The sequence below is a fragment of the Palaemon carinicauda genome, chromosome 5 (assembly GCF_036898095.1).
Source record: "Palaemon carinicauda isolate YSFRI2023 chromosome 5, ASM3689809v2, whole genome shotgun sequence".
Classification (NCBI taxonomy): Eukaryota; Metazoa; Arthropoda; class Malacostraca; order Decapoda; family Palaemonidae; genus Palaemon; species Palaemon carinicauda.
The window spans coordinates 179,945,055-179,958,167 of NC_090729.1; the positions used below are offsets into that span (position 1 = coordinate 179,945,055).

Genomic DNA, 13,113 nt, shown 5'->3' on the forward strand with positions numbered 1-13,113 from the left:
GGTACAGTGTCGTTGACAATGCCCTAGAGAATGACCATATACTGTATACATAATATGTATACAGTATATGGTCATATTATGATCAGCGCCCAAGCCCCCTTTATACCTAAGTTTGGACCATGGAGGACAAGGCAGTGGCTGCTAATGACTCAGCAGGTAGACCTACAGGCTCCCCCAAACCCCCTTTATTAGCTCACAAGGATGGTGAGGTTGTAGCGACCAAAGGAACTATGGAGTTTGAGCGGGACTCGAACCCCTGTCCGGGGATCATCAGGCAAGGACGTTACCAACAGAATCCAGATGGTTTTTGGTCAAGGATGACATCAATTTTACTAATGCGAGGTTACTCGGTCGAACGGTTCGTCGAACGTGGTTCGACAGACAATTGTTTGAAGTGGTGTTCGAACGTGTGAACGGGGTATTTGGTTGTCGAACATGTTCGTCGAACGGTTGGAAGAAAGTCTGTTCTCGCCTAACTTTTGTGTGTGGGGCTTCATTGTCCATAAACCTTATGCATTTGTGGCTAACTCCACATCTTCGAACGAGCAGATGTCAACAGGAGAGAGAGAGAGAGAGAGAGAGAGAGAGAGAGAGAGAGAGAGAGAGAGAGAGAGATCACGAAACTGCAAGGATTAGACAATCACTGTCATAATTAATGAATGGAGAGATTATCCTCTATAAGAAGAAAAGAACAGAAAGAAGAACTAAAGAAATAACAGAGAAAACAGATAATTACAAGACTAAAGAATTCTTAGAGAAGAAAAGGAAGAAGTAAGCAAGAGGGAGAGGAAGAGAAGGTGGAGAAGGATGAGAGGAGGAGTAAACGGAGGAGTTAAATGAAGGTAATTTGTGAAACTTAGGATGGAAATAACTCCATAACTGTTGATGACTTTTGGGAAATGAGGAAGTACATGTAGGTAGGTGAAAGACCTGAATTCACTGGAGAGAGAGAGAGAGAGAGAGAGAGAGAGAGAGAGAGAGAGAGAGAGAGAGAGAGAGAGAGAGAGAGAAAGTCGATATTGGGTCTACTTCAAATATCAATTTTCGTTTTGATTTCGCGTTCTCGTTATGTCGGTCCGTTTATGGGAATTTCATATCTTCTCCCCCCGAAGGCTATCGTATTACCCTCTCAAAATTGATATCGATATTGATTTCGCTCTCTCTCTCTCTCTCTCTCTCTCTCTCTCTCTCTCTCTCTCTCTCTCTCTCTCTCTCTCTCTCTCTCGTGCAAGGTGTACAACTGGTACAGTTGATAACCCTTAGCCACCTACAAAAGAAGTTTGTGTGGTAAGGAGGTTAAGAGAGGAAGGCAGCTCCTAATCTCTCAAAGACAGTGGAAAGAACACATTTAGGACTATTTTTTTCCTCTAGTTGTTGACAAATGTGAAACATACAGCCAAAAAAAAATATCACGAATAGTGTGAGATTTCAAGTATAGAACAGGGTGAAATATAACTTTAAGTTTTTTTTTCCACTCGAAAAATTGGGTATTTTCTCGTGGTGCTTCTGTAAATCTCAAGTTTTGGGCGGAGGTAGATTAGGCTGCATAGGCCTACTACAGCTGTTTTAGAACAATTTAATCATTTATTCAAAAGTACAAACATTTGTGTACTTTTTCTCCTACAATGTCTTCTTTTAAAGGTTTTAAAGGCCGCTCATGAATGGCAAAGGCAAAGGACAGTGACATTGCCTTATCTAGCAGGACAATGCCCTAGAGACTGACCGTATTATATATGATCAGCGCCCTCTCCACCCAAGCTAGGACCAAGGAGGGCAAGGTATTGGCTGCTGATGACTCAGCAGATAGACCTATAGACTCTCCCAAACCACTCAACCTTAGCTTATAGTGATGGTGAGGTTGCAGAGACAAAAGCAACTAACGAGTTTGAGCCGGACTTGAACCTCAGGAATGTAGTGGAGATCCAGTCATTTATGTGACATCACGGGCATTTTCCTGGTTTTATGCCCTATTTGTGAGAGCCAAAGTTTTTCGTTTGAAGTGGGACCAGATAAGCAGACTACGAACTAAAGTAAACTAAGTGTGGGTTAATGGGTGACGTGAGAAACCTTTAGTTATTATACTAAAAGGTTGAAGTGTTTGAAGTGTTTTTGAACGTGTGAACGGGGTATTTGGTTGTCGAACACGTTCGTCGAAAGGCAAGAATGAAGGCTGTTCTTTCTTGACTTTTGTGGGCGGGGCTTCATTGTCCACAAACCTTATGCATTTGTGGGTGACTTCACCTCTTCGAACCGTTTGAGAAACAGGTTCGACAACCCAGTTCGACGAACTATTTGACCGCTGGCCCCCAAAAAATCGAGAAGGAATAAAATAATATTCAATAACAAAATTAAATGATAAAAGAAAACTAGACTAAAATGTACTATAAATATAAATAAAATTGATTATACAACAGTAGAACTGAGTAATGAAAATAGATTACAGATATAAACAGCTTTAAAAAAAGAGATAAAACCTGGGTTTCATGAAAAGGTTAAAATTCTATTGTGAGCGAACAACAATGTTGACATGAGCTATTATTCACACAATACGAACTACAACACTCACAAAGGATGCCACTTTTATACGCATAGTCAGGCCTTCTCCATCATGTGACTCAATATTACACAGTATTCTAGAAGTTTTATTCCAGCTGTGATCAAGTTGTGGAATGTTCTTCCTAATCGAGTAGTTGAATCGGTAGAACTTTAAAAGTTCAAACTTGCAGCTAATGTTTTTATGTTGAACAGGCTGACATAAATCTTTTTATAGTTTATATTAAATATCTGTTTTTGTGTTGTTACTGTTTTTCAAATATTTTATTTAATTGTTCATTATTTCTCATGTTTATTCATTTCCTTTCCTTACTGGGCTATTTTTCCCTGTTGGAGCCCCTGGGCTTATAGGATCTTACTTTTCCAACTAGGGTTGTAGCTTAGCTAATAATAATAATAATAATAATAATAATAATAATAGCATCATGCAAATTACAAGCAGTAGGCAGAATTTAATCGTGCTCGTAATCTGTTGCACACGCGGGCTACTGTGTGCAAACACACAACGATATATTCCAAAGAGCTCACCATAGCCGATGCAAATAGATGCATACAATGTTTGCTTTAGTAACAGAAAAGTTGCAATGAAATTAAAGATTAGCTTACACTGCATAGAATATAACAGCATACAAGGTATTTATTCAACAAAGTAATGGCAGAAAATAACTGATTTTAGGGCTCATGTCTTCTTTGTCTGCTCATGTGAAATTTGAAATGGGCTGGAAGCACAACTTATATCATTCAAAAGTTATTTATTCTTTAGACGTTGCAAAATTTTAAGCGGGGTTTACATTGTCGAACGGTTCGTCGAACCTGCTAGTTGAACCTGCTTGTCAAACGGTTCGAAGAGGTGGAGTCGGTCACAAATGCATCAACTTTGCGGACAATGAAGCCCCGCCCACAAAAGTTAGGCGACAACAGACTTTTTTCTAACCGTTCGAGAAACGTGTTCGACAACCAAATATTCCGTTCACACGTTCGAACATCACTTCAAACACTTGCTTATCGAACCTGGTTCGAACATGTAAACCCCGTTTTACGTCCATGGTCGGTCTAGAGTCCTAAACTCAATACGAGCACCTGTGTACAGTTGTAAATCTGTAGTACGGTACTAACTTCCATATTAATGAGGCGATTAGTCCCATTCACTATAAAGCAATGTAACGCTCTAGCAATGAAAAGGGTTAATGTATTTGATAAATAATTTCATCTGTGTCATGTTGCAGTTAAAGGCAAGGCCCGAACCATTTGGAGTTTAACGGTCTGAAATTCATAATCGTTAGAGCTTATTCAATATGCAGATGGATATGAAGGGTCTTGAGTCTCTCTAATATGAGACATTACAAAGTAATTGGGCACTAAATAAAGGCGACTTTATGGCCGAAGGACTCGAGGGATATGGATCCTTATATCACAGGGCTCTAGAGGCGGAAATTGGAAATCCTGGCGTTATTACTCTCGTTGCCTGACGCCCATAATGTATGCAAGATCACGGGGGTATAGCCGAGTTGGTGCCTATTCGTATGCTACGCATATATGAATAAAGATACGTGTATAGTAGCAATTGCTGTAGATGAAAAGGTGTTTATAAATATAAACTCTCTAGCCCCAGCGTGTTTTTTATACCATTCGATGTTCACTATTTGAAATTCAAATGAATCTCCGTGTTCCTCGAATACGTGAGTTGTCATACCTGTGAAGAAGAACATTGAATCAAAGGAGGTCATTGAACTTGGTAGCTTTTCAAAAAGTGTAAACCGTAATTCTTGTCGTGTAAAGCAAGTCATTGATTTGTAGGCCTAAGTCATTACTACGGAATTGGATTTGTGATTTTTGGCTCTATAAAGCTTCAACTTGAGTTTTGCTAAAGTAGGCCTACGTCGTCACTACCGAATGGGATTCGTCTTTTTTACTCTATAAATCTTTACGAGAGAGAGAGAGAGAGAGAGAGAGAGAGAGAGAGAGAGAGAGAGAGAGAGAGAGAGAGAGAGAGAGAGAGAGTAGATTCGTTATATAGACTATCGTTAATACAAAAACCATTCCTGTAACTCAAGCCTCTCGTCTGCTAAACTCCTTTTCATCTCAAAAAAAAAGAAAAAAAAAAGACGACGACGTTGGAGTGTTATAAGACCCTTCGTTTTTCCCTTTCATGTATCGAGATCACTGGGGTTCGTGTAGCTTGAAGGGTGACAAGGCAAAGATAAAGTCGACCATATCATAGTCTTATGTATACGTCCGTATCTCTTTGATCGCTGCCGAAAAGAAGGCGTTTTTTTTTTTTTTGGGGGGGGCGGTTGCTTACTCCTGATTATTATTATTATTATTATTATTATTATTATTATTAGCTAAGCTACAATCCTAGTTGGAAATCAGGATGCTATAACCCCAAGAGCTTCAACAGTGAGGAAATGAATAAGCTACAAGAGAAGTAATGAACAAGTGAAATAAAATATTTTAAGAACAGTAACATTAAAATAGATCTTTCATACATAATGTGACAAAAGTCTTTCTATAGTTTATATATGAAATATCTGTTTTGATGTAACTGTTTTTTAAATATTTTATTTTAATTGTTCATTATTTTTCATATCGTTTATTTATTTCCTTATTTCTTTTCCTCACTGGGCTATTTTTCCCTGTTGGAGCCCTTGGGCTTATAGCATATTGCGTTTCCAACTAGGGTTGTAGCTTAGCAAGTAATAATAATAATAATAATAAAAAGAGATTTGTCTCATACTTAATTTTGTGAATAACATTTCTTCTTTGTGTAATAGATTTTGGAGGAATAAATGAATGACCGATACGTGTCATTGCTCTGAAATAAAGATTTTTTTTTCATTTTCAAATTTTAATGTACTTAATTGACTATTCAGTAAAACCGTTTTTTATATTGTTTTCAATACATGAACATTCTATATTGACCATAATACTGATTTTTAGCTGCATTGGTAAGAATACAAGTACAACATATCGTATTGATTATAGTATTTTCTTTTTTTATTTTCAGTATAGGCCTAGTTGCGAACAATATTTTGCATCCACTTTGAGTCAGATAGGCGTACTCTTTGCTAGTCAAAACGATATAGGCAACATTTAACGATGCTTTACTTGAAGACGAGGAAAGAGGGAGAGAGAGGGGGGGAGAGGAAAAGGAGAGGGAGAGGAAAGTCGAAGAGAAAGAAAAAGGGAGGCCTTCAAGGAACTCGCCTCTTTACTATCTTCTCGGTGTTTACTTTTTCCGCGTCCGTGATTTCTGTCAGTAATCTTTTGCTGTTCCTGCTTTCAGTTGGAGCGCCCCTGTTGTTTTGCCCGAGATTTCTCGGTTGGTGTGCTTTCGCTCCCTCCAGGGAGAGCTCTTTCAGCCTTTTTCCGAAGTTGCTCCATCTGAAAAACAATCGGATAATAAAGCTTGAGCGTCATGGAAGGTCTATATTTTTTCCTTCTATATTAAACATGTGGCTGTATTATGATCAACTTATAGTTATATGACCAAGTTGTGGAATGATCTTCCTAATCGGGTAGTTGATTCGGTAGAGCTTCAAAAGTTCAAACTTGCAGCAAATGTTTTTATGTTGATCAGGCTAACGTTAAAAAGTCATTTTATAGTTTATATTATATCATATCTGTTTTGATGTTGTTATTCTTTTTAAAATATTCTATTGTTATTTTTTCTCATATCGTCTATTTATTTCCTTATTTCCTTTCCTCGCTGGGCTATTTTTTCTTGTTGGAACCCTTGGGCTTCTATCATCCTACTTTTCCAACGAGGGTTGTAGCATAGCTAATAATAATAATAATAATAATAATAATAATAATAATATGGTGTTATTTTTACTTTAAATTTCACTTTTTATGAAGATGATAGTTATATCTTAAGCCAGTAGATGTACAGTAAGTCTATTGGTGCCTTGTGCACTTTATCAATAGACGCAGAAATTTGGTTGTCATGTCCTTTCATTATCCTAGAAGGACCTAGATTCCTAAAATGTCATAAATGCATCATGATCTCACTTGCCAGTATTCACCCTTCTTTGAATATTTAGATTTAAGGCAGATTATTCTCGTTATATTATTATGTTAATATCATCACTTAGTCAGATTTCTGCCAAGAATGTATTGTCCAGCTAAGTGGGTCTACTGTAGGCCTATTGTACTGATGGTAGTCGTCAGTATTTTTTCCTTGTTGACTAAATACTTAATAGAACACATTTCTTTCTCCATTATCTCTTGCATATAGGTAATTGATTTTGAGTCTCAACATTCTTGCTTCTAAGGTTGCGCCCTAGTTAGCTTTTTGCTCTACCATAGGCTTTGGTCTATTTTACACATATAAGCTCTCCAGAACACTCATCTTACCCAAATTCTTGCCAGATTTAAACCTATGTATTACGGTATCTATCGTATGGTTTTACCATACAATTTCGTCTTGTATTGTAACCTCTTTATCTATATAAAGCATTTAATGATTGATGTTTTATCTGTAAGCATTCGATTCTTATGTAGAAGCTGTCTTATTATAGTCCTTGGGACACTTTATCAAGCTGGCTTCATCCTCATCACCATTATCTAGAACATTCATCTTGGTACGCTTTCCCTTTTTAACACCTGGTCTACATTGTTTGTAGCATTTTATAGCTTCATTTTACACACACAACAACAACAACAACAACAACAACGAGAACAACATCAACAATAACAACAACCGTTTCTAGTCCACTGCAGGACAAATGCTTCAGCCATGTCCTTAGTCATGTCTGAGGTTGGCCATTTTCACCACCACGCTCGCCACTTCGGATTGGTGCTGGTGGGAGACTATAGTCTGATAGCTCACAGCAAGCCAACTTAATATGGGTGGCACTTACTAGTACAGGTTTGCTGATCATGGCGATACACAAGCTTTTTCACCACGTTAAAGTATCCTCTCTCTCTCTCTCTCTCTCTCTCTCTCTCTCTCTCTCTCTCATATATATATATATATATATATATATATATATATATATATATATATATATATGTATATATATATATATATATATATATATATATATATATATATATGTATATATATGCATATATATGTATATATAAATATTATATGTATATATATGTATATATACATATATATGTGTGTGTGTGTTTATTTATTTATTTATACGCAAGCTCACACTCTCATATTTATTCGAGTCATTCACATTTAGCTTCTCTACCGTCTAGCATCCATCTGCACCTTGCATTTCAGAAGGACAGATTGTATACAATTACGAAAATCATTAATGCTTGTTTCGGGTCGGGCGACTTCATTCGAACTACCTGAACTGTGAGTTAATAATGCAGCTTCCATGAATAACTCGAAACCCTCGGATGCCGGAAAGGAAAGATTTATTGTTTTAAAGGATAGTGGGACGTCGAGTGCATGATGGTTTTCAGATTTTATAGATGTATATATATATATATATATATATATATATATGTATTTATATTTATATTTATATATAATGTATATATTTATATATATAATGTATATATATGTATGTATATATTTATTTATATGTATATACATTTATGTATATATGTGTATATGTATATATTTATTTATATGTATATATATATTTATATATAATTATATATATATATATATATATATATATATATATATATATATATATATATATATATATATATATTTATTTATGTTTATATTAATACATATATATATATATAAATATATATATATATATATATATATATATATATATATATATACATATATATTGTGTTAGTAACTATCCCTAACCAACCATTTTGGCCATCTTTGTTGCTTCTTCGAATAAACCTCTCTCTGTAAGGTTCTATTACATTTTAGGTTTAATAATGTAATGTGCTAGCTATGCAATCCTTCCTCCTCCTTGATCCTGGCATTGCACACCTTAAGTTAGCTATGTAAATTATCTAACTTAATTGTTAAGAACGTCGTATGACATCTGACTTAGTGAATATCATATGACACAGTTACCTGTTTAAGTAAAACTTGAAGTTTGTCGTAAGAACTGATTCACGGAAGATACTTGCGTCTGCAGCTAGGTAGGTAGGTAGGTTCAAGGTGAGGCATAGCCTTTGCAACGGCTCCCTTTTCTGTGCAGGTTTATTTAATCTAAAGTAGTATAGTCAGTTATTTATTATTCTGGTAGTGTAAACCCCTCTACTTTTAAATATCCTCAATGGAAACTAGGCGATAATTTAATAAGGAAATTATCCTTCTCTCTCTCTCTCTCTCTCTCTCTCTCTCTCTCTCTCTCTCTCTCTCTCTCTCTCTCTCTCTCTCTCTCTCGTGGAAACTTATGATGTATCAAGGAAAATCTGTTGCAGAAGGAGAATTTTTAAAGCTTGACACCAAAGGTAAAGAAGTGGTTACCAAAGAGTATGATGATGCTCTTAAATATAATAAAGAAAATTCTTAAATCGCGTTAGAACCGAAATCAAATTCAATTCAAGTTTAAAGGTCAATCATGAATGGCAGAGGCAAGGTACAGGGATAAAACCCTAAAGACAGGACAATGCCTTAGAGACTGACTACATATACCTGTACATATGATCAGCGCCCAAACCCCCCTGTCCACCCAAGCTATAGGATTAGGGAGATCCAGGCAATGGCTGCTGATGACTCAGCAGGTAGACCTATGGGTTCACCCATAGCTCACAAGAATGGTGAGGTTCCAGACACTACAAGAAGCTATCGAGCTTGAGTGGGTCTCGAATCCTAGTCTAGCAGATCGCTAGACAGGGACGGTTGCAATATTCTACCACAACCCTAAATTAGGAAAAAAAGGTGACCAATTTTCATAATTATAAAAAGTTTTAGACAAATAATTATGTCTTTTTCCGGACTAGAAAAGCAACACCTAAGCTTTTAATTTGCTCAGCTGTTGTACAGCGCTCGCGAAGAGGACTTCAAGTTAGAAGGAACCTCTCCGGGGAAACTTAAATTAACACCATAAACCGCTGAACTTTACTTTCGTATTACGAGCCATCTGGCCTGTGGGGTTCTTAGCATCCATAAAAAGGCAGCCGACAACTGTTACCCGGTGGCGAGAAGATTTCGCAATTTTGGTTGCAATTTTGTGTTTCCTTTGCGCAGAAAGAATGGCTAAAAAGAAGAGGCCAGAACAGAGATGGAATTAACCATGTTTTTTTTTTTTTTTTTTTTTTTTTTTTTTTTTTTTTTTTTTTTTTTTTTTTTTTTTTCTATCAAGGAGGAAGTATTGTGGAATTGTGGTGATTTTGGGGATTATGTAATTTATCTGTGTTAGGTAAGAATTGCGTGTGTGTGTGTGTATAAATATATATATATATATATATATATATATATATATATATATATATATATATATATATATATTTATATATATATATATATTTATATATATATATATATATATATATATATATACTTGTATACATATATATATATATATATATATATATATATATATATATATGTTTTAATGTTGTTAATGTTTTTATAAGATTTTATTTGAATTGTTCATTACTTATATGTTTTTTTTATTTCCTTATTTCCTTTCCTCACTAGGCTATTTTTCCCTGTTGGAGCCCTTGAGTTTATAGCATCCTGCTTTTCCAACTAGGGTTGTTGCTTAGCTAGTAATAATAATAATATTAATAATGATAATAATAATAATAGTAATAATAATAATAACAAATGCAGCCGTTTCTAGTCCTCTGCATGACAAAAGCCTCAGACATGTCAATTCATGCCTGGGGTTTGGCCAGTGTTCGTCACCACGCTGGCCAGTGCGGATTGGTGATGGTGGGAAATTTCTCTGATCGCTCACAACAAGTCAGCAAAGCATGGGTGGCCCTGACGAATACAGCTTTGCTGATCCTGATGATATACAAAAACTTTCACAACGTTGAGATATCCCCGCACAGAAAGGAGATATATATATATATATATATATATATATATATATATATATATATATATATATATATATATATATATATATATATAGATGTGTGTGTATGTATATATATGTATATATAATATATATTTATATATATATGTATATATATGTATATATATATATATATATATAGAGAGAGAGAGAGAGAGAGGAGAGAGAGAGAGAGAGAGAGAGAGAGAGAGAGAGAGAGAGAGAGAGAGAGGAGAGAGAGAGAGAGAGAGAGAGAGAGAGAGTGTGTAAATAACACCCTACTCCACCGTCCAAGCCTATGTTGTTCTTAATCTTTGAACTTATTTTCAAAATGAAACGTGCACAAAAAACTTATGATTCTCTCTCTCTCTCTCTCTCTCTCTCTCTCTCTCTCTCTCTCTCTCTCTCTCTCTCTCTCTCTCCTGACCACGCAATAACAAAGTCTCGGAAGGAATGCTCTCTAACTCTCCTTAATAGTGTGTAAACTTCTTAGCTCGGTTGAGATGTTTTTATTCCCTACCATTTAGCATTTATTCCGGCTTGAGGGAAGTTAAGGTTTTACTTTTTTCCTTTTTTCCTTTTTTTTTCCTTTTTTTATTTTTCCTTGATCCTGATTCATGTCTTGTTTGCATTGGTTTGGTTAAAAAGCGGATTTTTTTACTTTTTTCCTCTTTTCCTTTTTTCCTTTTTCATTTTTTTCATTTTTTCCTTGATCCTGATTCACGTCTTGTTTGCATTGGTTTGGTTAAAAGCGGATTTTTTTTACTTTTTTCCTCTTTTCCTTTTTTCATTTTTTCCCTTTTGTTCCCTAATGCTGATTCCTGTGCTGTTTGCATTGGTTGGGATTAAAGCTTATTTTTTTACTTTTCCTTCTTCGGGACGATTTTTATTTTTGGTTTGGTAGTGGTTTATGTCCCTAGATATTTTCAAATGTATGTGGCATGTTATTATTATTATTATTATTATTATTATTATTATTATTATTATTATTATTATTGTTGTTGTTGTGGTTGTTGTTGTTGTTGTTGGTGGTGGTGGTGGTGGTGGTGATTGTGCTTTTGTTATTATGTCCACTTGTTGTTTTCGTTTGATTAACTTTTCTATCTTATGACAGCCATTTTGCTGTAATATTGTTTTCATGTTTTCTTTTGATTATGCTTTTTTTTTATTCCTATACTTAAACTTTATTTTTAAGTATTCCCAAGCCTTATCGTCTTCATCTCGATTATACTATTCGTATTTCCATTTTTATCTCGGGTCAATCAGTCATTCATTTCTAACACCCTCTTCTCCTACCCACTATCAGTGCACCCCATTTTTATCTCCGGTCATTCATTCATTCATTTCTAACACCCTCGTCTCCTACCCACTATCAGTGCACCCCATTTTTATCTCCGGTCATTCATTCATTCATTTCTAACACCCTCTTCTCCTACCCACTATCAGTGCACCCCATTCTTATCTCTGGTCATTCATTCATTCATTTCTAACACCCTCCTCTTCTCCTACCAACTATCAGCGCACCCCAGTTTTATCTCCGGTCATTCATTCATTCATTTCTAACACCCTCCTCTTCTCCTACCAACTATCAGCGCACCCCAGTTTTATCTCCGGTCATTCATTCATTCATTTCTAACACCCTCCTCTTCTCCTACCAACTATCAGCGCACCCCAGTTTTATCTCCGGTCATTCATTCATTCATTTCTAACACCCTCGTCTCCTACCCACTATCAGTGCACCCCATTTTTATCTCCGGTCATTCATTCATTCATTTCTAACACCCTCTTCTCCTACCCACTATCAGTGCACCCCATTCTTATCTCTGGTCATTCATTCATTCATTTCTAACACCCTCTTCTCCTACCCACTATCAGTGCACCCCATTTTTATCTCCGGTCATTCATTCATTCATTTCTAACACCCTCGTCTCCTACCCACTATCAGTGCACCCCATTTTTATCTCCGGTCATTCATTCATTCATTTCTAACACCCTCTTCTCCTACCCACTATCAGTGCACCCCATTCTTATCTCTGGTCATTCATTCATTCATTTCTAACACCCTCTTCTCCTACCCACTATCAGTGCACCCCATTTTTATCTCCGGTCATTCATTCATTCATTTCTAACACCCTCGTCTCCTACCCACTATCAGTGCACCCCATTTTTATCTCCGGTCATTCATTCATTCATTTCTAACACCCTCTTCTCCTACCCACTATCAGTGCACCCCATTCTTATCTCTGGTCATTCATTCATTCATTTCTAACACCCTCCTCTTCTCCTACCAACTATCAGCGCACCCCAGTTTTATCTCCGGTCATTCATTCATTCATTTCTAACACCCTCGTCTCCTACCCACTATCAGTGCACCCCATTTTTATCTCCGGTCATTCATTCATTCATTTCTAACACCCTCTTCTCCTACCCACTATCAGTGCACCCCATTCTTATCTCTGGTCATTCATTCATTCATTTCTAACACCCTCCTCTTCTCCTACCAACTATCAGCGCACCCCAGTTTTATCTCCGGTCATTCATTCATTCATTTCTAACACCCTCGTCTCCTACCCACTATCAGTGCACCCCATTTTTATCTCCGGTCATT

General features: G+C 36.1%; 1 protein-coding gene across 1 annotated transcript in view; it reads left to right on the forward strand.

Annotated features, from left to right (window-relative positions):
* Positions 1-13,113, forward strand: part of LOC137641654 (nucleoredoxin-like) — a 598,725-nt gene that overhangs the window by 570,901 nt on the left and 14,711 nt on the right. The gene's annotated exons all lie outside the window — the stretch shown is intronic.